Source organism: Chiloscyllium plagiosum, chromosome 3 (genome assembly GCF_004010195.1).
Source record: "Chiloscyllium plagiosum isolate BGI_BamShark_2017 chromosome 3, ASM401019v2, whole genome shotgun sequence".
Classification (NCBI taxonomy): domain Eukaryota; kingdom Metazoa; phylum Chordata; class Chondrichthyes; order Orectolobiformes; family Hemiscylliidae; genus Chiloscyllium; species Chiloscyllium plagiosum.
In genome coordinates, this window is record NC_057712.1 from 9909069 (window position 1) to 9933909 (window position 24841).

General features: G+C 40.2%; 1 protein-coding gene across 7 annotated transcripts in view; it reads left to right on the forward strand.

The window, feature by feature from the left end:
* The first annotated feature begins 3377 nt into the window (after nucleotides 1–3377).
* Nucleotides 3378–24841, forward strand: part of LOC122540743 (kelch-like protein 29) — a 389851-nt gene continuing 368387 nt past the window's right edge. For 3 of the 7 annotated variants that reach the window (XM_043676909.1, XM_043676939.1, XM_043676985.1), the window contains exon 1: nucleotides 3863–4274. The gene's annotated coding sequence lies outside the window, so the exon portion shown is untranslated. Of the gene's footprint in view, nucleotides 3407–3535; nucleotides 3832–3862; nucleotides 4275–24841 lie in introns of those variants that run through there. The other 4 variants (XM_043676903.1, XM_043676948.1, XM_043676929.1 and 1 more) reach the window with 3 other exon arrangements.

Here is a 24841-nt window from a genome sequence, read left to right on the forward strand (position 1 = left end):
ATTTATTAACCGACTGTCTTAATTGAGATGTTAACCTGTTAAATTAATTGGCTGAGTCCTCTTGAAATGCATAAAAGAGGGAATTTTATTATGGTGCACTAGGCAATCCTACACTAACATTATATAGTGTGAACTTAAGGTCAGTGCAGTTTCAGCATAAACGGAGGCAGCCATTGTACTTGCACTCAGACAAATACAAGAAAAGTGTTGTGAGCTAAATAAAAGCCTGTACATTACTTGCATGGAACTCACCAAGACATTTGAACCAGTGAATGGAGACAGATTTTGGAAAATCCATAAAAACTATGGAGGCCTAGATAAGTTGGTGGCCATGCTGAAGCAGTTTCTTGAAAATCAGTACCATCAGTCCAGCACAGTGATGAACTCAAGTCATTCCCGAATTCCCAGTGGTGTGAAGCAGGAATGTGTTTCAGCCCCAAATTTATCACAATCGTTTTCAGCACAAAACTGCAGCAGGCAACAGAAACCTTTAAGGAGAGAGAAAAGATATGATTCCTGACTGAAAGAGGCCTGTTATTAAGTGTCACAGGTACATCGCAAACTTCTTTTTTACTGATGATTGTGCTTTCCTGACCCACAGTCAGTCCAACCTGCAATGCAGATGAGGTGACATAAAATTTTGGACTGGGAATTAGATGAAAGGAAACTGCAGTCCCATATCACCCTACACTCCAAGTTGAATATAGACCACCAAACACCGTCATTTAGCAATCCAGGCTGAATGCTGACAAACAATTTACCCACATGGGGGGTGTCATTTCGTTTGATGCCACAATATGCAAATAAGTGGATATTAGGTCTTTTCGAGCAAATAGAATATTTAGTGTACCTCTCAAAATGAGTGTGGGGCACAGCCTTTGAGTGCAAACCAAACTGAACGTGTATAATGCCATTGTCCTTATCACCCTCTTGTATGCCACACGTCCCATACACCTTCCATTGCAGCCTCCCGTTAGCAATGCTTCCACAGCTTCTTTTAAGTTCTACTGCAGAACCCTCACAAACACTGAAAATAGCCAACATCACCAGCATTGAAGCTGAACTTCCAAAAATCCAACTGCATTAGGTGGGTCACGTTGCCTGGATGGACCTCAGTCGTCAACCCAAAATCATATGCATGGAGAACTGATTATCAGGTGAATGAAATTTCCAAAGACCTTCACCTTTGAAACATCAAGAGAATTCACGAGGCCACAGTTCCTAAAGCTTGAATATATAGTTGGCATCTACTTTGGTGCTGGCAAGAGTCACACAATGAAAGACTGGCAAAAAAATAGCAACTTTTTAAACAAGATAGTGACAGCTGCAATAACATTTGCTGATATAAAATGCATCGTGACCACTGATTTACATTAGGGTGCAATAGGTATGAACTTGCACCTCCCTATTTTTCATACTGTATTGGTGTAAAGGGGCACAATGTGAACATTTGTAGCCTTATGCTCTCTGCAGGTACAATTTTTAACTATGAGGAACTGAAGCATGTGACAAGAAACGGTAGGGGTGGGCATTTAAATCTCCACAATTACCCACTAAATATTGCATACATTTTTCTTACTTTAGATCTATTTACACTTCAATTACAAACAAAGGTTTTTAAAAGGCTAAAGGCAAATTATGACATGTTCGGTATCAAAGTAAAATAACTTTGTAAGTTACATTGATTTTTGATTGAATGCTTTATTGTCACAAGTCACTAGGTACAGTGAAAATCTTTGTACGTCAGCAGTACAGTCAGATCATAGCAAGACATACAAATCATGAGATGAAAAACAAACTTGGACAGACTGAGGTGCACTGCGAGACAGGATCAACATTAGCAAAATCAAATTATTTAAAGTCAGAGGGTCCATTCTAATAACAGTAGAGAAGAAGCTGTTATAGAGTCATAGAGATGTACAGTACGGAAACAGACCCTTCGGTCCAACCCATCCATGCCGACCAGATATCCCAACTCAATCTAGTACCACCTGCCAGCACCCGGCCCATATCCCTCCAAACTCTACCTATTCATATACCCATCCAAATGCCTCTTAAATGTTGCAATTGTACCAGCCTCCACCACTTCCTCTGGCAGCTCATTCCATACACGTACCACCCTCCGCATGAAAAAGTTGCCCCTTGGGTCTCTTTTATATCTTTCCCCTCTCACCGTAAACCTATGCCCTCTAGTTTTGGACTCCCTCACCCCAGGGGAAAATACTTTGTCTATTTATCCTATTCATGCCCCTCATAATTTTGTAAACCTCTATAAGGTCACCCCTCAGCCTCCGACACTCCAGGGAAAACAGACCCAGCCTGTTTAGCCTCTCCCTATAGCTCAAATCCATCAATCCTGGCAACATCCTTGTAAATCTTTTCTGAACCCTTTCAAGTTTGACAACATCTTTCTGAATGGAAGGAGACCAGAATTGCAAGCAATATTCCAACAGTGGCCTAACCAATGTCCTGTACAGCTGCAACATGACCTCCCAACTCCTGTACTCAATACTCTGACCAATAAAAGAAAGCATACCAAACACCTTCTTCACTATCCTATCTACCTGCAACTCCACTTTCAAGGAGCTATGAACCTGCAATCCAAGGTCTCTGTTCAAAAACACTCCCTAGGACCTTACCATTAAGTGTATACATCCTGCTAAGATTTGCTTTCCCAAAATGCAGCACCTCGCATTTATCTGAATTAAACTCCATCTGCCATTTCTCAGCCCATTGGCCCATCTGGTCAAGATCCTGTTGTAATCTGAGGTAACCTTCTTTGCTGTCCACTACACCTCCAATTTTGGTGTCATCTGCAAACTTACTAACTGTACCTCTTATCCTCACATCCAAATCATTTATGTAAATGACAAAAAGTAGAGGATCCAGCACCGATCCTTGTGGCACTCCACTGATCGCAGGTCTCCAGTCTGAAAAACAACCCTCCACCAGCACCCTCTGTCTTCTACCTTTGAGCCAGTTCTGTATCCAAATGGCTAGTTCTCCCTGTACTCTGTGAGATCTAACCTTGCTAATCAGTCTCCCATGGGGAACCTTGTTGAACGCCTTACTGAAGTCCATATAGATGAATCTACCACTCTGCCCTCATCAACCCTCTTTGTTACTTCTCCAAGAAACTCAATCAAGTTTGTGAGACATGATTTCCCACGCACAAAGCCATGTTGACTATCCCTAATCAGTCCTTGCCTGTGCGCGAAAGCTGCGGGTTTTAAATTTTAAAACAAAAAAAGAGAAGCTGAAATGGGTGCAAGAGAAAAACAAATGTCCAGGCACGCCCCAGGCTCTTGCAGAGATATAGAGGAGGCGAGAGACTCCTGACCTGAGTCGGGGGTGAGCACCGCCATCGGGAGCGCGCCCCGGTTTATCGGCGGCGAGCGTGGGGAAGGTGATTGTGAAGCCGGCGTTGCTCCTTGCGCTGGTTTAGCTCCAACAGCAGGAGCAAGACGGAGCAGTCAATCAGCTGTAGAGAGGAGGGGGAATATGGGAGATTTTTTTTTTAAATTAACTAAATAATATTATCGTCCTGCTGCCTCACTGCCCACCAACCGGAGAGGGAGAGACCTGAAAAAAAACCCATTTAAAGCATTCAAAATTAATAAAAGCATCTGATCCTGGAAATAAGAAAATTTGATTGAAACTGGGGGAATCTGTTTTAAACTGGGAGAACTGCTGTATAGTTCATCAAACACACCAGATCAAAACCACAAACAAAACAAAAAAAAAACCCCAAAACAAACAGGACCGCTTCCCTTTAGCTGAAGGGCCGGGAATCTTGCAAAGGGAGCCGCCTTCATAGTGCGGGCAGTGGAGGTAAGGGGCTGTGCTGTTGATGGTATCGTCATCTGCAGTTACAGTGTCTTGGTGCTGGATAATGGGAGATGCTGCAGCTAATGTTACAGGGCCATTTCTCTGGCTTCTGCTTTTACAAATTTTTTTTTGGGTAGGGGAGAGGTTTCCAGGAGCGGAAGCTGTAGAGTTTGATTTTGTTTTGGATTCTGTGTGTGTGTGTGTGTGTGGGTTATTGTATGAGGTGCTGGAGCTCTGCCTCTCTCTCTCTCTATGTCTCTGTCTCCTTTCAGTTCACATCCGCTGCGCCTGCGCGCCTCCTCCTTCTCTATAAAACTTGCTCCTCGCTCGGCCAAGTGGCACATTAAACATTGGGATTTATAGCGGTCGCTGCACACCTCCAGACAGCCCAAAGTTACTGAAAAAGCGTCTCTCACTCCAAAGCCGCGGGCACAGCTGCACCTTGAGTAAGTTGGTCCCTTTCTCCCCCTTTTCTTTCCCCAATTGCATTTCCCCCTGACCCTATTTCCCCCTACCCCCCTTTGCTTTTTATGTTATTGTATATTCTCCTGAATGTCTCATCATCTCAAGGCGTGCTTTTGCTGTTGATGAAAGGTTCGGTATTGGCAGAAACACAAGTCTGTTTTCTTTAAGACAAATGTTTACCGATTTTCAAAAAAAAACAATGAACAAACCTGGTTTAAGGTGTGTTACAAAGTGACCATGAGCCAGCAATTTCGCTTTGTTTTTCTAACTTTGTCAGACTTTATGAAAGTTGATTGTGCAGAGGGAGGGTTTCTGGAAATGTGTATATTATTGTATAGAATGCGTGCAGCGAAGTCACACATCGTGTTTGTGATGGTCTAGTGAGCCGTTCTGATTTTGCTCCGAGATTTAAGAATGTTTCTCCCCAGCAGTCTAAGCAGCCTAGTCTGTGCCGGGCTGTTAATCCTTTATAATCTAGCCGCACAACGGTCTTTTTATATACCATTCCGGGAATGTGGATTGCAGGGCAGATTTTGAATGCTGCGGTTAGTGTGGTACAGTGAAGTGTTATTTTTTCTTGTGGGTTTGGGAGCTGTGTGAAGACCCCAGCCAGGCTGTATGTATGTATGTGTGTGTGATAGGCTTCTCTATGCTAGCACTGAGCTCCGACTCTCTTGCATCCTCGCCCACCCGTCCTAAGGTGCCCCCCCCCCCCCCCCCCATACCCCTCGACTCCCTGGTACAGTTCAGCAGCTTGAAAAAGCAGAAGACCCGAGCCATTGTTTCCATACAGACCCTCGTCTGGCGCTGTGATACAGAGCGGCTCAAAGGTACAGCAGCACCTACTGTCCTCGGAGTGGGGGTGAAACAGCAGCCAGTGAATTTCAGCAGCGTAGCCCCCTCGGCCTGGGCAGATAGCAGAGTCCCTTCACCAGTCAGACCAACATCAGATGATTCCGTTTTATTTGCCGACAGTTTAAATGCGACATTTCAGGATTTTTTTTTCTCTGTTGCAGGCGTGATTCCCGATCGTGTATCAAATATTCAAACACCGTTTGGCGAATACTTGACATTGAAAACTTTAGCAGTTTTCCTTTTGCATTCTGTGTGTCGGTGCAGCTTTGTACAGGAGACGGTAATCCGACCCTCCCGCGCTACCCGTTCAGATGGATGTGAAATAAACCCCGCGGTACTGCTTCCAAGTTCTCCCTAGTGCAGTGCCCGACATTTATCCCTCAGGACTTAAAAACACAAGGACAAATTAACTGATGGCTGTTATCACCTTTGTTGGATTGTGAAACGTTTAAGTGCGGAAACTGAGGGGTGCGCTCTTTATGATACAGCAGTGACAATGCACAGAGATGGCTTGAGGCTGTGAAATATACCATGTAAATGCAGTGCTTTCTTTTCAGCAGTTTCACTTTTTGACCAAGGCTTGCTGTCCAAATGGTCACAGACTATTTAACTCCTTGCTCATTTTCAAATGTCGCTTCAAGTTTTAATTGATTGCCCTCCAGCACTGCATTGGCAACTATATCCACAAAGAAGTTCCCAGTAAGTGAAGAAAGACTGTATGTGTTTTAAAATTGCATTTGTAATTTAAAGAAACAGGTTGCCAATTGATATCAGATACTGGGTCCTTTTAAAGTAAGTTATGTTTCCACTAGCTTTCTGTTTCTTTTCTCAAAGTTGTATATTTAGTTTGATTTTTGACTATATTCATTAATCAGGTGAAACTGGATGGGTGATTTAATCGCTCCCAAAATAGGTACAAGTGAAATATTCAATTTATTTGAATTGTCCATTGCCAAAATGCTTCAATAAATAGAAAGTAGGTTTGTTGGGGATGGGGTTGCTCTCCTAACTTGAAAACAGCAATTAGAAATATTTAATATGCATTTAATATACTAAATTACTTCTGCATGGAATGATACTGTATCAGTATTGTCCTGTTGTACTTCAGTTGTGCAAGTTGGTCGAGTGAATAGTTATTTTTTGGTATCCATTGTTAAATATCAAATCAATGATACCACTGATTTCTTACTGAACTGATTAGTATAGGTATTTTGGACACCTTGGTTATGAGCATTCAACACCTGCCCGACACAAACATTCTTATCATTACTGTTTGCTGGGGGGAAAAAGAACTCTGCTTCCTGTATTTCAAAAAACATTTTTTTGTGTGAAATATGTTGAGACATTTGAATGCAATATTAGTTTTTAAAGATGACTTTTAAAATTATTTTTAATGTTGCAAAAGGATCACTATTAAATGATGTGACTGCCACGAAATTAGATTCAGGAAACACCTTTTTGCATACAGTACTTCATCAGCCAAACCCAACTGAAGACTCATTTACGTTGTGCTCTGCTGGAAAGAAAAAAAAATGTAACTTTGATCCTTACTATTTGGGTAACACAGAATAGTATCACATTTTCAGAATAATATTGTTTAGAAACCACCTGATGGTATAGGTAAGTTACTGACTCATTTTCATGGTCTAGCTATCACTAATTGTGTTGCTATAGACGGGTCCAGGTTTAAGTTTCGTACATGAGATTTCCAAGTTATTTGCTGGCGGGAGCGACTGAGATGGTTTCCTTGGTATTTGTCTTTTGATAGAGACAAATATACCTGTTGAATGCTCAGCTAGTATTTAGAATTAATATCCAGTCCCCACTCTCAATGTCTGGAGCTGGACAAATTTTAACTCTTTACCTTTTAAGTGTAGAAATACACAGAAATGGAGCCAATGTCCATTCTATCCAGAGTACTCTGCTGGTCCAATGTTGAAGGGCCATATTGTAACATCCAGTCACCAGGGCTCTGTCTAGAGTATGGCACTACCACCACTGAGCCAAATGTCCTCCCTAATTTTTTTTTGTCACATTAAAGTTGTTCTCTTAAATAAAAAGTAAATCACTTGATTACAGTTTGCCTCAATTACGTGTCCTAAATTAAATAGCATTCAAGGAAATATGCAGGTAAAAAAGATTTGTTCTAAGCATTACCAGTTTTTTGAGAATGTTTCAGCTTTCACAGTAGAGATATTAAATAGAAAGTTTGCAATCAATATGCTTGATTCTCTTGATCAATCCTACTCCGAGATACTGATGACCAGTGAATATCATTATCTCAAGTATTTGAACCATTCACTGACTGATTCAAGTTTTCTTTGAAATTTGACTGTTTGTATTTGAATATCAGCAACCTCACTATCTCCCTGTCTCAGTTCTTGGGTCAGCAATTAAGGGTAATAAGGTATCCCTAGATTGGATGTGCATATTTCCACATTCTTCCATTTGCTGCTTCAGGTCTGCTGTCTGAATCAAAATAGTGCAGTTGGTCTTTTCTTCCCATGACATGTATGTAAAGGAAAATAAACAAACCTAGAAGACAAATGGTTAAATCTTTAATGGGGGTGGGTCTTGGTGAGATGCTCTTCAGTGGACTCAATGGGCTGAATGGCCTGCTTCCTCACTGTAGGCTTTTGATTTCAGACTGTTCCCTCACTTCAAATATCCAGTTACAGTAAATTGCTTTCGTGAAGTTATACCATAACATGTTGCACTACATCTACAGTAACATCGCCATCTTATGACCAGTCTTTTCTGGATGATTGGGTGTTTCCAGATGTTGGAGTTATCATTTTATAATGTTTTTCATAATGAGTATTGCACTTGTTCTGATAATTCCTCTCAAATGTTTTAAAATCTAAGAATTGCTAACTTGTCACTAAACTTATACAGTCAGTACTTTGTGCAGAAGTGAGGAGAACATTTCATTGAGTTGCCTGTGACAGTGAATAATCTTTGAAATCTGGAAATATGTATTAATCTGCAGATTTCTTGAGTAAAGGAACTTTTTTGTATCTGAGAAGTGCCTTTTGTTTTAATACAACAGCTATAAGCATTTTATCGCTTTTTATTGACAACTTGCTAAAAATAAATCAGGTGAGGGAACATGCTGGAAAGATGTTGTTGTGTTTAATTATTCATGTTTAGAAACCGTAATTAAGCTACCATATGAGTTTCAAAATCAGTCAGTTACAACATTATCCTCTCCAGCATATTTATCAACAAGAGTACAAGCATTCAGAATGACGTATCTATTTTATTACCAGAATGGCTTGCTCATTTCTCTCAAGAGTTAACACACTACATGGTCTACCATTTTGAGTTTCTAATTATAAATTACATATTTTGAATTGTCAAAATATTTTGCAGTCAGTTTAAAGTATGAAACAATCCCTTTCTCACCTCTATCTCTTTGACATCTTTTCTTGCTGAGCAAAATAATGAATAGAATGTCAAGTTCTACAGACTTGGTACTGTGACATATTTAGCAGCAATATTCATATATGTGCTGATTCTGCATCACCCTTTCCTTCATTTATTTCAAAGTTTGGATTTCAAACAATTTACTTGAGCGTGCAAGCTGCAAAAAAAATCAACTGACCCAGTGAACCAGAGGAAAGCAGAACAAATATTGTGGTAGGCTCAAATCCTTCAGTAAACATTAGGCCAGTCATTTACTCGGCATATTTTGTGTTGGCCTGAAATGCGGGTGATTCAAGCATTAGATATATGTTAGCATTTATAATTTCCATTGACAGATTTCATTTTGAAAAATACGTACTAATGTCGACTGTCTCTGCCATAACAGCTCATTAATTACTGTTTAATCTGTTAGTGTGAGATAATGGATCTGTGCATGACTGGCTTGCTTTTAATAGGCTTTATGATTAGACAAAAATCAATATTAAAGTACTTTTTTTTTTGGATGCTGATTATCATAAGCAACAGCATCCAAATCCTAATTAGTGAATATAGCTGAGCATTGAGACTTTGAATCATGTCAAAATAGAAGTGGGTTAAAACAACCATTTTGTTCTAAAATAGCTTTTATTAATATGCACCATTTCCAGGCAAGTTAAAATAATTACTTTATTAAAAAGTAATTGATAACCTTCCCTGATAACCTCATCAGTAAGAGTACTGTTTGTAATTACTTGAGCTACTGTTAGCCAGATCAGTACATGTCTCAACACTCTTGGGCTCCCATTCTTGATTTACTGTCTGATACCCATTGTGGAAAGTGTGTGTAAGAGCAGCTACTTCCAGCACAGAAGTGAGGAATGACTTAAAATGAACTTGTATCCAAACAGTACTGTACTTTTTTAATGACATGTAAATTGGAAGAATGATTTGCATAAAGTTGAATCGTAGTGTTCTAAGTTTGAACATTATAAACCTCGTTAATAAAACACTGAAGAAAAAGCAGAAAATTCTGGAAATATTCTGCTGGCCTGGCAGCATCAGCAAAGAGAAACAAAATTTTTATTTTTTTTGTTAAATATGACATCTTCAGAATTGGCAAGTAGAAATGTGATGAGTATTGTGCCATGAGAATGGGAATACAAAAGGAAAAGGTCTGAAATAGTCTGCAGCACAGGATAAAATTCATCTTCCTTCAGTTCTGAAGTGGAGTCCTACTTAACTCAACGTTAACTCTGTTTCTCTTCTCACATTCTGGAGACCTGCTGAGTATTTCCACCATTTTCTGTTTATAATTCAGATTTTCAGCATCCATGTTATTTTACTTGGATTTTAATAAAACGTTATTTGAATGGCTTTGACTGCCACCAAGGTTATACTGTGTAGAGGGTAATTCATGTCACAGTCAGGTGACAAATCACAGTACTGGATGCTGACTTCAGTTTGAAGAAAAGGTTTATTAAAATAGTGAACCAAAAGTGAATGGCATTTCCAATATATAGTTCCTGATCATAATCCAACACTGACTACTTTATATTGTCCTTTTTACATTGACCGCTAAAGTTTTGTTGATGTTGAGTAAATCTGTGCAAGTAGTAAGTTTAAATACATTTCTATTCCAGTCAACCTGAACTTATTCTGTGAAATGGGGGTATTCTAAAAGTCTAAATCTATTGGTATGCTATGAAGCTGAAAACTGTTGCATGTTGGTCCAGTCTAGATGTGATGTTTACATATTGCGTAAAGAGATTCTAATTCAAATAGCCAACAAAGATTTTAAAAATGGAGTGAATGTATGAAATTTAATTTGTAAGAGTTGGAAATGCGATGATTTCTATAAGTTGGTCTTAGGATGTCTTTAGAGTCTCATACAGCATGTAAACAGACCCTTCAGTTCCAATAGTTCATGCCAACATTGTTCCCAAACTAAACTAGTCCCACATTCTGCATTTGGCCCCTATCCCTCCAAACCTTTCCTGTTTGCGAACTTGTCCAAAAATCTTTTAAATGTTGTAACTGTGCCTGCATCCATCAATTCCTCTGGCAGTTTATTTCACACACTAACCAGTCTCGGTGTTGAATGAAAAGGTTGGCCATCTTGTCCTTTTTTTAAAAATCTATCTCCTGTCCCCTTTAAAACAGTGGTAGCTTCCCTGCCTCTGATCCAGAAGTTCCAATTCAGAGCTTGTCAGCACGTGATGCCTGAGGGAAGGGTGTTTTAATAATGTAACCAAACAGGTGGCGTGTCATCCTGCAGATCCTACCCATGTATTTAATAGTCGGGTAGTCAGACTACTAGAGATTCTGGGTCAGCTATTTGATGGAAAAAGTTGGAGCCTCCATTATCATTATCTATAATTCCAGACGATGGCATGCATGTAAAAATGAATGTTGCCACTGCAACTTAAGACCCTCTGAGCATACTGTAACATACCACTATATGTAGGCGTTATCCTGTCAGGAGGTTTTTAGTAATTTGACTGGGTGCCATTTGAAGAACTGGTAGCACTAGTGGACAGCTAATTATGAATTCTTGTTTTTGACTTTGAGATTCTCTTAAATCATCTACAACAGATTTTTTTTTAAACCATTTCGTGTATGGTGAAATCGGAAGCCACCTCTACTTCCACGTGTATGAATGAGGAGGAGTTAATGAATTTATTTTTGTACTACACAATATTTTAAATTATTTTGGGAATATGTTTTGTGTGCACACGAGGTACAGTTTGTCCTTCACTAACTCAAATTAGTAGGTTTGATTTGAAGTGCAATTCGGCTTTAGTATGCAAGATTACTTAAGAGTAACATGTAAATTACTTCAGAAATCTTAGAATAAAATATCCACAAGTGGAAACTGAAATAAACAGGGATCACAGCATATTTAGGATGCATGTAGATTAATCAATTCTTGTGCAATTTTCTTTTAACTGGTAGATGCCTATACTAAGTTTAAATACAATAGAATCCCTACATTGTGGAAATAGGCTATTTGGCCCAACAAGTCCACACAGACCTTCTGAAGAGTATCCTACCCAGATCCATTCCCACTCCCCAATTACTCTACATTTCCCGTGACTAATGCGCGTAACCTACACATCCCTGAACACAATTGGCAATTTAGCATGGCCAATTCCCCTATTCCTGATGAAGGGCTTTTGTCCGAAACGTCGATTTTCCTGCTCCTCAGATGCTGCCTGAACTGCTGTGCTTTTCCAGCACCACTCTAATCTGGAATCTGGTTTCCAGCATCAGTAGTCCTTGTTTTACCTAATTTGCCCAACCTGCACATCTTTCGACTATGGGAGGAAACTGAGCAAGAATTCATAATTAGCCGTCCACTGGTGCTACCAGTCCTTCAAATGGCACCCAGTCAAATTACTAAAAAAACTCCTGACAGGAGGAAACCCATGAAGACAGAGGGAGAATGTGCAAACTCCACACAGACAGTAACCTAAGGCTGGAATCGAACCCAGGTCCCTGGTGCTGTGAGGCAGCAGTGCTAGCCACCATGCTACCCAATATCTTTTTATTTTTCCTTCTTTTGATGGTGTACTCAAATGGGATGTGAATTTTTTTAAAAAAAAAAAGGTTGTGGAACGAATTCTTCCGCTTTTCAAAGGCATGCTCCCAACACTTTACACTTTTTACTTTTTTCAATCAACATGGAAAGTTTAGTTGCAGATGAACCAGCACCAAGTGATGTGTGCCTTATGATCTTCAGCTGGCGACAAGTGGCTGATTGTCCTGTGGAATTGTCGGTGGTGGGAATGACTCACTAACAGGTATGATTGTCCATGTCGGGAATTCCGTGTCACTGGTCATGGGTGGGTCCTTGCGTTGTTGACGATCCTGATCCTGGAGCCACATCTCCGGCCACATGGTTTAGCAGGTGTTTCCAGGAGGTAAAATTGGTCCTTGGTCTTGAAATCACCAACATTCCTTTCTCCGTTCCCTTTTCCGTACTTCCTCCTGTCGATAGGTGTTCACAAAGAATTGTGTGCCACCATACAGGAGCTTCCTCCAAGTCAGTTTATTCTGAATGAGAAAGGAAGTGATGTCCAATTATCAATGAAAAAGACATTCTGCCTGCCACCACGTATGTGATTGGCTCGCGGGAAGCTGTACAGCTTGTGGATGTGAGCAATATGGTCAGAAACCTTCATATCTCTAGAAGGAAAGATGCTGTCCTTTTTTTTTCTCTCTCTCTCTGTAGTTAAAAAGTACTTCAAGCCTGAAGAAAGCCAATTCACTTTCCCTCATCAGTTGCTGTAAGCTATTTCTTCCAACCCATAAGTCAGTGACATTATAAGTTGTGGCTCTGTGCTGCATGCAAGCAACTGAAAGTGCTGGAGAGGAGGGGTCATGGAGCAACAATTCCTGACAAGCAAAAGAATAATTTCATCAAACCCTGTGGGTGAGGACAATTGGGCCTTCTCAGTTTCCCTCCAGCCATAACACCCATGTTATTTTGTGTTTGTCTGTATGTGTGTTTAGGGCATTTATAAAGGGATTAGAATTTTAACCAGCAGAGTGATATGTTTACAGTTCATGGTGGTTTACCTGTAGCTTGAATCTGTTTATTTGTAATAAACTGTACCTCCTGTTCAATACAGAAATCTGGTACACAATTTCTATTACCAGTCTTGTGGAGCCAAGTTAAGTTCGGGTGCTTTACGTACTTTGATAACAGCTTGCACTTTCCTGAATACTCTGGGAATAGTGGGAGCTGATTTCCAACACATTACCCCAATGGCACATGATGAAAGTTAGATAAAGACATGAATCAGATTACTTGGAACTATGAATGTGCCCCCCCCCCATGAATTTGTTAATAAATAGTGAATAACTTGCTGCACAAAAAATGCGTCTTTATACTTGGCACTCAGACCATGGTGAGCAAGTTGTTACTTTGTAACTTGCTGAAAATGACAGGTACCATTTGGTAGAAAATAAATACATCATGGAACTTTACCACTGAAAATATCTCTCGCCTGAGTGGTTAGCCCTGAACAGGACATCCTTCAGCCTGAGCTGCCTACTTATCAGTGTTATCTATGTTCCCTTCATTGTTCTAGCTGTGCTTTTGCTAAAAAGTATTTTCTGGCTGGATAAACAACTCTGAGGGTCTGGCAATATTTGTGGAGAGTCAGACAAATTTTAACATTTTGACTCCAGTGACTTGCTTTGTGCATTTGGTCACAGTAGATGCTCCAGTTGATTTAGGAAAAAGTGAGGATTGCAGATGCTGGGGATCAGAGCTGAAAAATGTGCTGCTGGAAAAGCGCAGCAGGTCAGGCAGCATCCAAGGAGCAGGAGAATCGATGTTTCGGGCATGAGCCCTTCTTCAGGAATCACAATTCCTGAAGAAGGGCTCGTGCCCGAAACGTCGATTCTCCTGCTCCTTGGATGCTGCCTGACCTGCTCCAATTGATTTGAAATGATTTTATACTCAGCATATTTCTTAAATCAATTTTATTTTATTTTCAATTTGTCAGAGAATGTGACTTGTTCATTTTACTTCATGCCAATCCCACCAATCCAACCTGTTTGAAGGGCTTTAATTTCCCAGTGGAAGTTGTGGAAGATGCCTGTGACAGGGATGTAGGTTTACATGTTGAATCCTGGGGCTAGTTTCTAAGATTAGAAGGTGAGCAAAGTTACCATTTGTGTACATGCTAAGCCTAAACAAACAAACAACATAAACCTATCTTAACCATCTAATGATACATGCTGTAAGGTGCAAATCATTTTATTCAGTGTTTCATTTCACTACCTCCTGGCTGCCATTTGTTTCACATGACCACTGCTGAAAATAGGAGAATTGACTACCAAGGCAGTTCTTGATATTGAAAACAAATGGTTGAATAAAGTTCCAGGTAATTCCTCTTCTGACTTTTAGAAAGTGTGAAGTTTTTTCCAGCAAAAAGTCATAATCCAAACCTAATACCTCATTTATATTTGCAATTAAACTATTAAAATAATGGAAATTTATACTTGAGGGCACTTGTGACTTTTATAATTTTGCTAATATTTCAATAAATCAGAATAAATAGTATATTGAACCAAAAATGATATTAGTAGCTGAGAATATATACAGAATATCCACAATAATTTTAACCCATTTTTAATCTTTCTCTTGACTGTGTTGCAATTGCAGTGATGAATATAACAGTATTCCTGTCCTTACAATTGATTTTCTTAAAATGTCTGTAGGAAGTCTTGATATTCATTTTAAAAATTGCATTGATTTTTTTTTTATAACTAACTTACACAAGCATTCACTCTCTCAATCTGTAATGTTAAATTTTGGTTTGTTAAAATTGCCCCAGACTGAAGAATTATATTGTTTTAACAAATGGCAATATTATTCTTCTAAATTATGCATACATTTAACATGGCATCCTTACAAACTAAACATAATCATCCAATTGTGATTGAGACCAATGCCTTGTTTGGCAGCATTGCTTTATACAATGCATTAAGATGCAATATAATGCATTATTTACTTATTACAGCAACAGTGAGTGCATAGTTTATCCATGATGATGAAAAGTAAGTTTATCTTTCCAGTTTCCTAGAAAGCCCATTATGAAAATATGTGTGAAGTGTATTCCTGTAAAATCAAGGATTCTTTCTTGGAAATGTCTCTTTGTTTGTAGTTCCAATGCTGACTTCTAGTGGTCGTTGTTTAAACATGGTTACAACAGTCATATTTTATTGATGCATCTCTTCCCTTTTGTTTGTACTTTATTCTTCTGTGAATCCTTTTTTATGTTAAAACGTTAAACAATACATTTCTTTATCTCGAATCCACATAACTAATTGCGACAGTAAGATTGGGAATGTCTGTCCCTAATTTTGTATGTTTCTAGCCTTGCAGTTGTACATCTGTACTGGTACTGCTATGTGACATGAGGCTTCAGCAGTGTATTGGCCGGTCTCCATATCTGATCCTCCACAATGAAGGAGCAAGACATTTAACCATTGAGTTAATCTTTGCCCCTCACTTTTGATGAATTGATAAAATGTCTAGATGATTCTTTCATAGATTTTTTTTCTTTAAATGAGGGAAATTTCAGGAAGAAGGAACAAATATAAATACATTAGCATTGTAAATGAAATATGACTCTGCAAATTCTAAAGAAGTCATACTGAACGCAAAACATCAACTCTGGGTAAATCTTCCCAGCCACTGAATGACTTGGGCAGTGATGAGAAAGTTGGGAAAAACACACATGATGCACAGAAAGAGAATTCATGAAGTCAAAAGCAAAAAGTTCCATTTTCCAACCAGGTGTTAAACAGAGAGATGAGATTCTCATTCATGAGTAGGGAGGTTCCAGTTTGACCACTTGAGGTGTTAAGTGTCAGTGGGTCTGTACCTGTAGAGTCTGGGGAATGGACCATTATCGGCCCTGAGGATCTAGCGTGAACCAGTCTGGCACTTGCACAGATCATTTAGGGTCTGGTCCGTCATTAGTTGGGACTGCCTGTCTAGTCTGTCAAAGACTACAGTCAGTCTTGGTGGTCTGACTATGGAAAGTCAATGGGTGGTTGTAATTGTCAGGGGCTAGTGCTGTGGGAGGGTAGCTAGGGAAGCCGATTGTCAATGTTGGATAGAGCACATTGGATGAAGAATAGTTTAAAAGCTTTGAAGGTGCCAGGCTCGGCATTTGAGGGAGACTGAGCTGATGGTTACATTGGATGCCCAAAGCTGAAAAATGTATTCCCAGCCTCTATGAAGGCCATACTTATCATACTTTTTTCTTATCATGGTCTTTCTAGACCGTGGGAATATACTTGTCTGAATACAAAGCCAGGAGGTGAAGGAATGCATTAAAGCCAACGACTGCTATTGACCACTGAGTTCCTCCAATTTTGACCTCTAACTTCTTCCAGCTTGTCATTGACCTGCATTTCCAGACAACCTGTCTTCTAACACCCACCTAGGAATCAGAGTGACCTGAAGTGTATATAGTTTTCATTTGAGGTGCCTGAGGATTCTGATATGTACGGTTTGCCAGTCTGATGACCAGTCTGAGTACTGGTCTCATGTCCAGAAAATCTAAAATCCAGCATGATCTCAGTCTGTAGGTTGCTGAACTGTTGACATTGGACGTGTATGGATGGGTGTTTGAATGCATCAAAACCTTCAGATTAGTTAAAGGCCTTATTTTATTTATTCACTCATGGGATGTTGGCATCGCTGGCTGGGGCAGCATTTATTGCCCATTCCCAGCTGCCTTGAGAAAGTGGGAGTGAGCTGCCTTCTTGAACCACTGCAGTCCATGTGCTGTAGGTTGACCCACAATAACCTTTCCTAATCATTGTTATTATCAGGTTTTCTTTGCGTGCGTGTGTTGTTAGCTATTCCATATGTTGAAAATGAACAAAATTCCAAAGTGTAAGGTAAAACTGTTAAACTGAGTATCTTTTGATAACAAGAGACTAGTAATATTTAAAATTACAGGTATTAAAATATCTGCATGCTCAGTGATGAAATAGGCAGCAAACGCACATTCCATTTGTTCAATGTGCGTGAGCTGTACAGTTCTGATATATTTTGGCCATAAAAATAAAAACCACCATAGTCCGACTGGACCAGAAGGTTGCTCTCTCGTTAGACCTAAGGGTCACCATGCCTCAGGCAAGGGAAAGGCTGAGAGAGTCCTTCATAGTAACTGCTGTCGCACAGGAATCAAAACACTGCTGTTGGCATCTCTCTGCATTGCAAACTGGCTGTCCAGCCAACTGAACTAACTGACCCACATGTCAGCTTATATTTAGTCCATAAGAAGAGATTGGTAGGTTTGTTACTGTCTTGTTGGTGCTGTTTCTCTCTGTTCAATATTCTTTCAAGAATGAATTTTATAAATGTATCTTCTATGCATTTTAACATTCATTTCTGAGGGACAGCCTCTGTCATGTGTGGCATACACCAAGTTTAAATAACAGTTGTGTATGTGTTGTTTCCTGATTAAATTGAGAGAGTCTGTGTGATTAAAATAACTTGCTAAATGGATCAGATTCATGGGGATGAATTATTCATATCCATTGAGCAGACTGTGAAAAATAGCAGTAATTATTGTAACTTAAGTCATTAACAAAAACCGAATACACGTGTTGCATCGTCATCATTGTTTCCAAGCTAATCTTGGTACATATTGATTTGCTCGTGAAATATGTTTTTATACTGTGAAACCTAATTCCTTAAAATGTGCCTTGGAATTGCTGCTATGTATTTATAAACAAGTTAGCTTTGTGGTTTCCTGGACATTTCATTCAGTGTCCTGCAGTAGGTTGCTTGTTAACTACTTTTCAATCAACCCAAGGTTCTTTTTAGCTCAATAACCTTTCAATTCTTCATACAGTGATCCCATCTATTTCTAGCTAACCATTGTCATTGTTCAGTTATTGATTCCATTCCAGATCAGTCCATTTTTAATCATGTATTCTCTATGCTCATGTCTATCTCTTTCCAGATGCACTGCTTCACCCATTACATTTGACTTCTTTGTCTTTCTTAAGGACACAATGAGCAAATTGTTTATTCAGTTCTTTGAGCAATGGTTTGCTTCTTCCAGTTTTAGCCTGTTTAGCTCCACACTCAATGCATTCTTATCTGTTAACATTATCGCCTCGCTCAAGACTCCCGTAGAATCTTCAGTTAGAGTCCGAGACCTAGATCATAGAACTGTTCAACACAGGAGTAGGCCCTTTGGCCCACGATGTTGTGCCAAACATGAAGCCAAGTTAAACTAATCCTTCTGCCTGCCCTTGGTCCATATCTCTCCATTCCTTGAATACCCCTTAAATGCCCCTATTGTATTTGCCTCCACCACCAGCCCAGCAGCATGTTCCAGGCATCTACCATTCTATGTTTTAAAAAAAAACTTGCTCCTCACATCTCCTTTGAACTTTCCCTTCTTGCCTTAACCTCTAGAGTTAGGGTTGACAGCCAGAATATTTTTCCCTTAACACTATCTATGCCTCTCCATGATTTTATAAACTTTCAAAAAGTCTCTCCTCAGCTTCCACCTTCCAGAAAAAGCAACCTTAGTTTGTCCAGCCTCTCCTCCTCCTAGTTCAGACCATCTAATCTATGCAGCATCTTGGTAAACCTCTTCTGCACCCTCTCCAAAGCTTCCACATCCTTTTATTGTAGTGTGGCAGCCAGAACTGAACACAACGCTCTACGTGCAGCCTAACCAAACTTTTATAAAGCTGCAAAATCACTTGCTGACTCTTGTATTTATGGTGCGTTGCACCCGCACCAACCAACCCCACTGCCCCATGGCCGAACACTTCAACTCACCCTCCCACTCTGCTGAGGACTTGCAAGTCCTGGGCCACCTCCATCACCACTCCCTAACCACCCAACGCCTGGAGGAGGAACACCTTCTCTTGCGCCTCTGAACACTCCAACCCCAGGGCATCAGTGTAGACTTCACCAGTTTCCTCATTTCCCCTTGCTCCACCTTACCCCAGTTCCAACCTTCCAGCTCAGCACTGTCCCCATGACCTGTCCCATCTGTCAATCTTTTTTTTTTGTTTTTGTTTTTTTTTTCCCCTGCTGCTCGAATACTGCCTGACCTACTGTGCTTTTCCAGCAACACACTCTCTCAACTCTTGTATTCACATCCTGACCAATAAAGGCAAGCATGCCATATGCCTTCTTTATCACTTCCAAGGATTCTGACTTATTCAGCATTAAAGATACCTAGAAAAGATTTAGAGAATTAAACTCTAACTCCTGGCCAACTATAAAAGTGATCCCAACTCATCAACATCTGACCCTTGATCTCCAACATCTGTCTCACTCTACTCTGTCACATGTGCCCACTCACCCACCTGCCAGCATACCTCCTTACCTTCTCAGTAAAGCAGCTGCTGGAATTCTGAATCCAACTGAGGAGGATGCTGGAGAATCTGACGGGTTCTGGAATTCCCTTCTCAAGAAACAGTGGATAAAGAATCTTTAGATATTTTCTAAGGCAGAGGTAGACAGATTCTCAATTAGAGGGGATGAACGATTGTCAATGATACGCAAGAAGGTAGAGCTGAGATTGCAATCAAGTCAGCCATGATCCTATTGAATGACAGGCCAGGCTCAAAGGGCTGAATAGCCTTCTCTTGTTTGTTGTGTTTTGTCTGTGTGGCAGCACCTATGGAGAGAGCTACCAATTTAATGTTTTAAGTCTGGTACGACTCTCTCTCCTTCAAAATTGAAAGGTCGTGGAAATTATTTTATATGTTTGATAGAGGCAGAGGTGTTAAGGCCGAGTGCAAAAGAGGAAGGGGTTGTTAGTGATGAAGAAAGTGGGGGGGAGGGGAAAGAGATGTAAATTAAGCTGTAAAAAGGAGAGAATGGGCCCTAATGAAGAGCACAATAAACACGTTACAACCTGCAAGGGAAGAGTTGAAAGAGTGGAAGACAAACAGAGCACAGACATAAAACAGCCAGTTTCTGAAATTACAGAATTCAGTGTTGAGACCCAGGCTATAAAGTGCCTCCAGTGTAAAATGAGGTATTGTTCCGTGAGCTTATGCCGTGCTGTTTTGGAACATTGCAGCAAACCCAGGATGGAAATGTTAGTATGAGAGCGTTCTCCCCTTACTTGGCACCCTCTACCTCAGCAAAAGTGAGTACTGGAGATTAGAGTCGGGAGTTTGGTGCTGGAAAAGCACAACAGGTCAGGCAGCATCCAGAAGTAGGAGAGTTGATACTTCGGGCAAAAATACATCTATATCTGTCAATTTGTTAATGTCTTACAATGGCTTGATCCTGTGCATTAAAAGGCATTGAAAGATGTTGCGAGTTAGCTCTGGAAATATTCTTTCTGTAATATGTGTCTGCTTAGTGTTCTGTCTTCCAGTGAGTGTAATATAGCTGCTATATCTTCAATGCAGTCAAATGGTTTGTGTGTTTTTGTGCTGCATTGCAAATTCCCAGAGCATCTCCTATAACTCTAGCTCAGGAAATAGAGGGAGGGTGGGTGGGGATTCATCAGAGACCATGGACATTAGTCTAACTAGTCTGTGGTTCACCACCATTCCTTTTCCTCTCTCCTTCAATATTGGGTGATGTTGCTAGCTACCAATCAGCAGGAGCCTGTCCAAAACTCAGAGACCTACAAAAGGTAACCACCAAAATGTCCTGCAGATCGTCAGCCACTTCCTTCAAATTATGAATGTTGGCTAACCCAGGAGATTTGTCAACCCTTAATCCAACTAATTTTTGTGTGCTACCCCCTAAACTAATTGCTTTAGCTCTTCAATCGTACAAGTCCCTTATTTGCCTCATAACCCTGGGAGATTTTCTCTCCTCCTTTTACTGTGTGAAGAGAGATGAATAGTAGCTGTTTAGCTTATCTGTCATTTCCCTGCAAGTCAACCATTTTTTAAGTTATGAAAATATTGGGTCCTTTTTCCCTGTTTTGCGTTTTATTCTTTCCCGTTTTCTTCCCTTTGCGCTGTGCAGCTGAGGCACTGCTTACAAGACAGTGTCAATGTTATATGTTGCTGCAGTGCTTGGAGGTGACTTGGAAAATGAAAATATGATAGCACCCTTCGATTTTCTAGTTCTCCTTCCCATTGGAAGAGAAAAGCTTTAGCCTTCTCTTGGGGCTTACACATTTTGGCACAGTTTAGATCAGGAACTGAGCAAAATTGGCTGTATTGACTGGGGTCAGGCATTGTTTGGAGATTTTAGCATGTTACTGACCAGTGCCATTTCCAACAGCTCTGAAAGCCTGCTATCTAATGAAACACCACTGCTTCAATCTCTCGAGGTTTTCAGAGTGCTGCAAAGGACTAATAAAGAAATTTAAGGAATTTTAAGGTAGTGAATTTAATTAAAATTATCCATTTGAAATTCTCCCTGAATCCATTCATAGTGTTTTGAATCATTTTTGATCCAGGAATTTTTATTGCCTGATGCTCAATCCTATCTGGATGCTTGTGGTATCTTTGAGTAACATACTCACCTGGCATCATAAGTGTGCAGAGGGAGGAAATCCTGTGAATTATCTGCAGGCCAGCAGTTAGTTGCTTGATCTTTTGGCAAGCAAAAATAAATGGTTTTGTGTCAACAGAAGTTGCTGATACCAAATTAGCTACTTTGTCATATTCCCTTGCTGATTTTTTTTTTTAATGTAATTGCCAAGTTTTGCTAGTCAAGTTAACCCTGTTATCAAGTACAAGTCCAAAGAGCCTATGTAGGTGGGAACGAGACGATAAAATATCAATGACCTGCATTTAGATGGCTGATGTGAGGCATTATAAACTGGACAGTACTAGCCTACTTGATGATTTGCCCTGTAACTCTCTCCCTATGACATCCCCTAATATTGTCTCCACTATTAAGTGTACAGAGTGACAGTGGCCCAGCTGAGATTTATGAAGCTTGGAAGACGGTAGGTTTGGGTCAATTCTTTGTGGATTCCTGCTGCTCATGGTGCTATAAAAATGAACTGAAAGCCAACCTGGTGGATTCTTGTTTGGACAAGCAGCTGCTCGTGGCTGCCAGGTAGGCATTGAAAATGTTTCCAATTATTTGCTTGAGCTGAAGCTGCTCGGAATTGGCCATCTGTGATTGTTAACTTCTGTGTGACAGTTGGCAAAAATAAACTGCACAGAACCAGCCTGGTCTTTCTTTACAATTTTTATGTACAAGGCTGCTATGATGATAGAATCATTGGAGCCTGAGCTGTGAAGCCACTGACAAACAGCATCAGCAAGAAAAGGTGAATAAAGGGAAGTATTTGCCCCTTTGCTTTTTTTGATGATGATGATTTATTGTCACATGTACTCTACAATGAGCAACATGGTAAAATACAGTGAAAAGCTTCAACTGTTCCCCACAATCCAGCGGCCATTTTAATTGCTTCAAGAATAGAAAGACAAAGCTTGAAACAAAGTCTCTCTTCGTTCTCCTCCCTGAGCCGGCAAACTGACCACACCGATGCCCACCACCTGTGCTGAATCCAACCATATCGGATCCCCACTCGTCAGGCACCATCTCTTTATCACTGGGCCCACCGTGCCAATGGAGTGCTAGTGTCTGCTTCCATGCTGGACCCACGCTCCCTCATGCCCCAGGAACGATCACCCCTGCCTGGCCAACCAGAAGTCCTCAATCTCAGGCCTGCTGCTGGTTCAGGAGATGGACTGCTGGGTTGCACGCTGGAGGCTTTAGACTTCTAGTAGCCTGGATTTTGCTGACCACTACTTTTTTAAATGGGATATGTCCATCGATCACACCAGATACCCACCCAAATGACACAGGTCTATCCAGTTACAAAACATAGAACATTACAGCGCAGTACAGGCCCTTCAGCCATCAATGTTGCACCGAAATTGGAACCAATCTGATGCCTTTCAATCCTATACTATTCCATTTTCATCCATATGTTTATCCAATGGCCATTTAAATGCCCTTAAAGTTGGCAAGTCTACTACTGTTGCAGGCAGTGTGTTCCATGCCCTTACTATTGAGTAAGCAAACTACCTCTGACATCTGTTGTATATCTATCATCCCTCAATTTAAAGCTATATCCCCTTGTGCTCGCCATCGCCACCATTCGAGGAAAAAGGCTGTCACTGTCCACCCTATCTAACCCTCTGATTATCTTCTGTCTCAATTAAGTCACCTCAACCTTCTTCTCTCTAACAAAAACAGTCTCCAGTCTCTCAGCCTCTTCTCATAAGACCTTCCCTCCATACTAGGCAACATTCTGGTGAATCTTCTCTGAACCCTTTCCAAAGCTTCCACATCCTTCCTATAATGCGGTGACCAGAACTGTACGCAATGGTCCCAAGTGTGGACGCACCAGAGTTTTGTACAGCTGCAGCATGACCTCGTAGCTCCGAAACTCAATCCCTCTACCAATAAAAGCTAACACATTGTATGTCTTATTGTTTATATTTGATTTGTTACGGAGTTGGAAAGTCATAGCAGTCAGACAGCATCCGAGGAGCAGGAGAGTCAAAATTTCCAACCAAAACCCTTTGTCCCGATGAAGGGTTTCCACCCGAAATGTTGACTCTCCTCCTCCTCCTTGAATGCTGTCTGACCACCTGTGCTTTCCCAGCTCTTCAGCTATTGATTCTGACTCTAGCTTCCAGCATCTGCAATCCTTGCTGTCTCCCAGTTGTTATATTGTTGATTTATTATTGACTCTTCGTCTTGGATGAGATTGATTGATTATCTTCCAAAAGTCTAAAGGAGGCTGATGAGACTGACTCACTCAGGATCCTTCAGCTTTAAAACATGATTGTCTTGCGGAATGTGTAGGTTTGAATCAGCCCAATGTGTTGGTATTAAAATACAATAAAGCAAGTAAGCCAAGGGTATTATTTCCAATTTATGAGGATCAGCAGAATCAATACATACATTTTTTTTTGTCTGTCTTAAGTAATCATAGGAAATCATAATTCCCTACATCGGTCAGTAAGGTTCCATTTTTGGGCATAATTGGTGACAAATTTTATTTAAATGCAGTAGAATTTTGATCCTCAGCACTTCACACTGCACATTAATGTAGCACATGATAATCTCCTTTCAACCCCTTCCGTCAGACAAAGAAGCTTAAACACAAGTATGGATAGATTTTAAGATTAGCGTCTTCCCCACTGTTATTAGAATTCTGAATGGACCTCTCAAATTTTAAATTTAATGTTAATCTTGCTCTTTGTGCACCTTCTCTTCAGCCGTAACATTGTATTCCTCGCTCTGTTCCATTGCACAATGATCTTTGCGTGTCGTACTGCACACAAAACAAATCTTTTCCCTGTACCTGGGTAAATGTGACAATAGTAAATCAAATAACTTGTTCCAAGTATTTCTGTCACAATTGAATAGAATGAAAAGACTTCAGGAATTATTTTATGTGCAAAGTATTACTGTTACCTCAAGAACATCTATTTCAAAATGTTCTAAAAAAAATGTTGGGTCCAATAGGAACACTTTTTAAAAAATATATAATAGGAAGAACCATTTTGATCTCTCATGAGCTACTGTACTGACATGGATTTAGTTGATCTTATTTAAGTCATGAACAATCTAAATACAAATCTTGAAATTTCTCTTGAAGGACTTAACATTTATGTAACACTGACACATTTTATCAGGTTGTCTAATCCAGTCTTTTCTAAGCTGTGTGTAATAGAACATCAGGTTAATAATCAACGTTTATGTTTAAGTTTTAAATAAGAAACATTTCCAGGTTATCCTGGGACTCTCTCTCTTTTTTCTCTCCCTCTCCCTCTC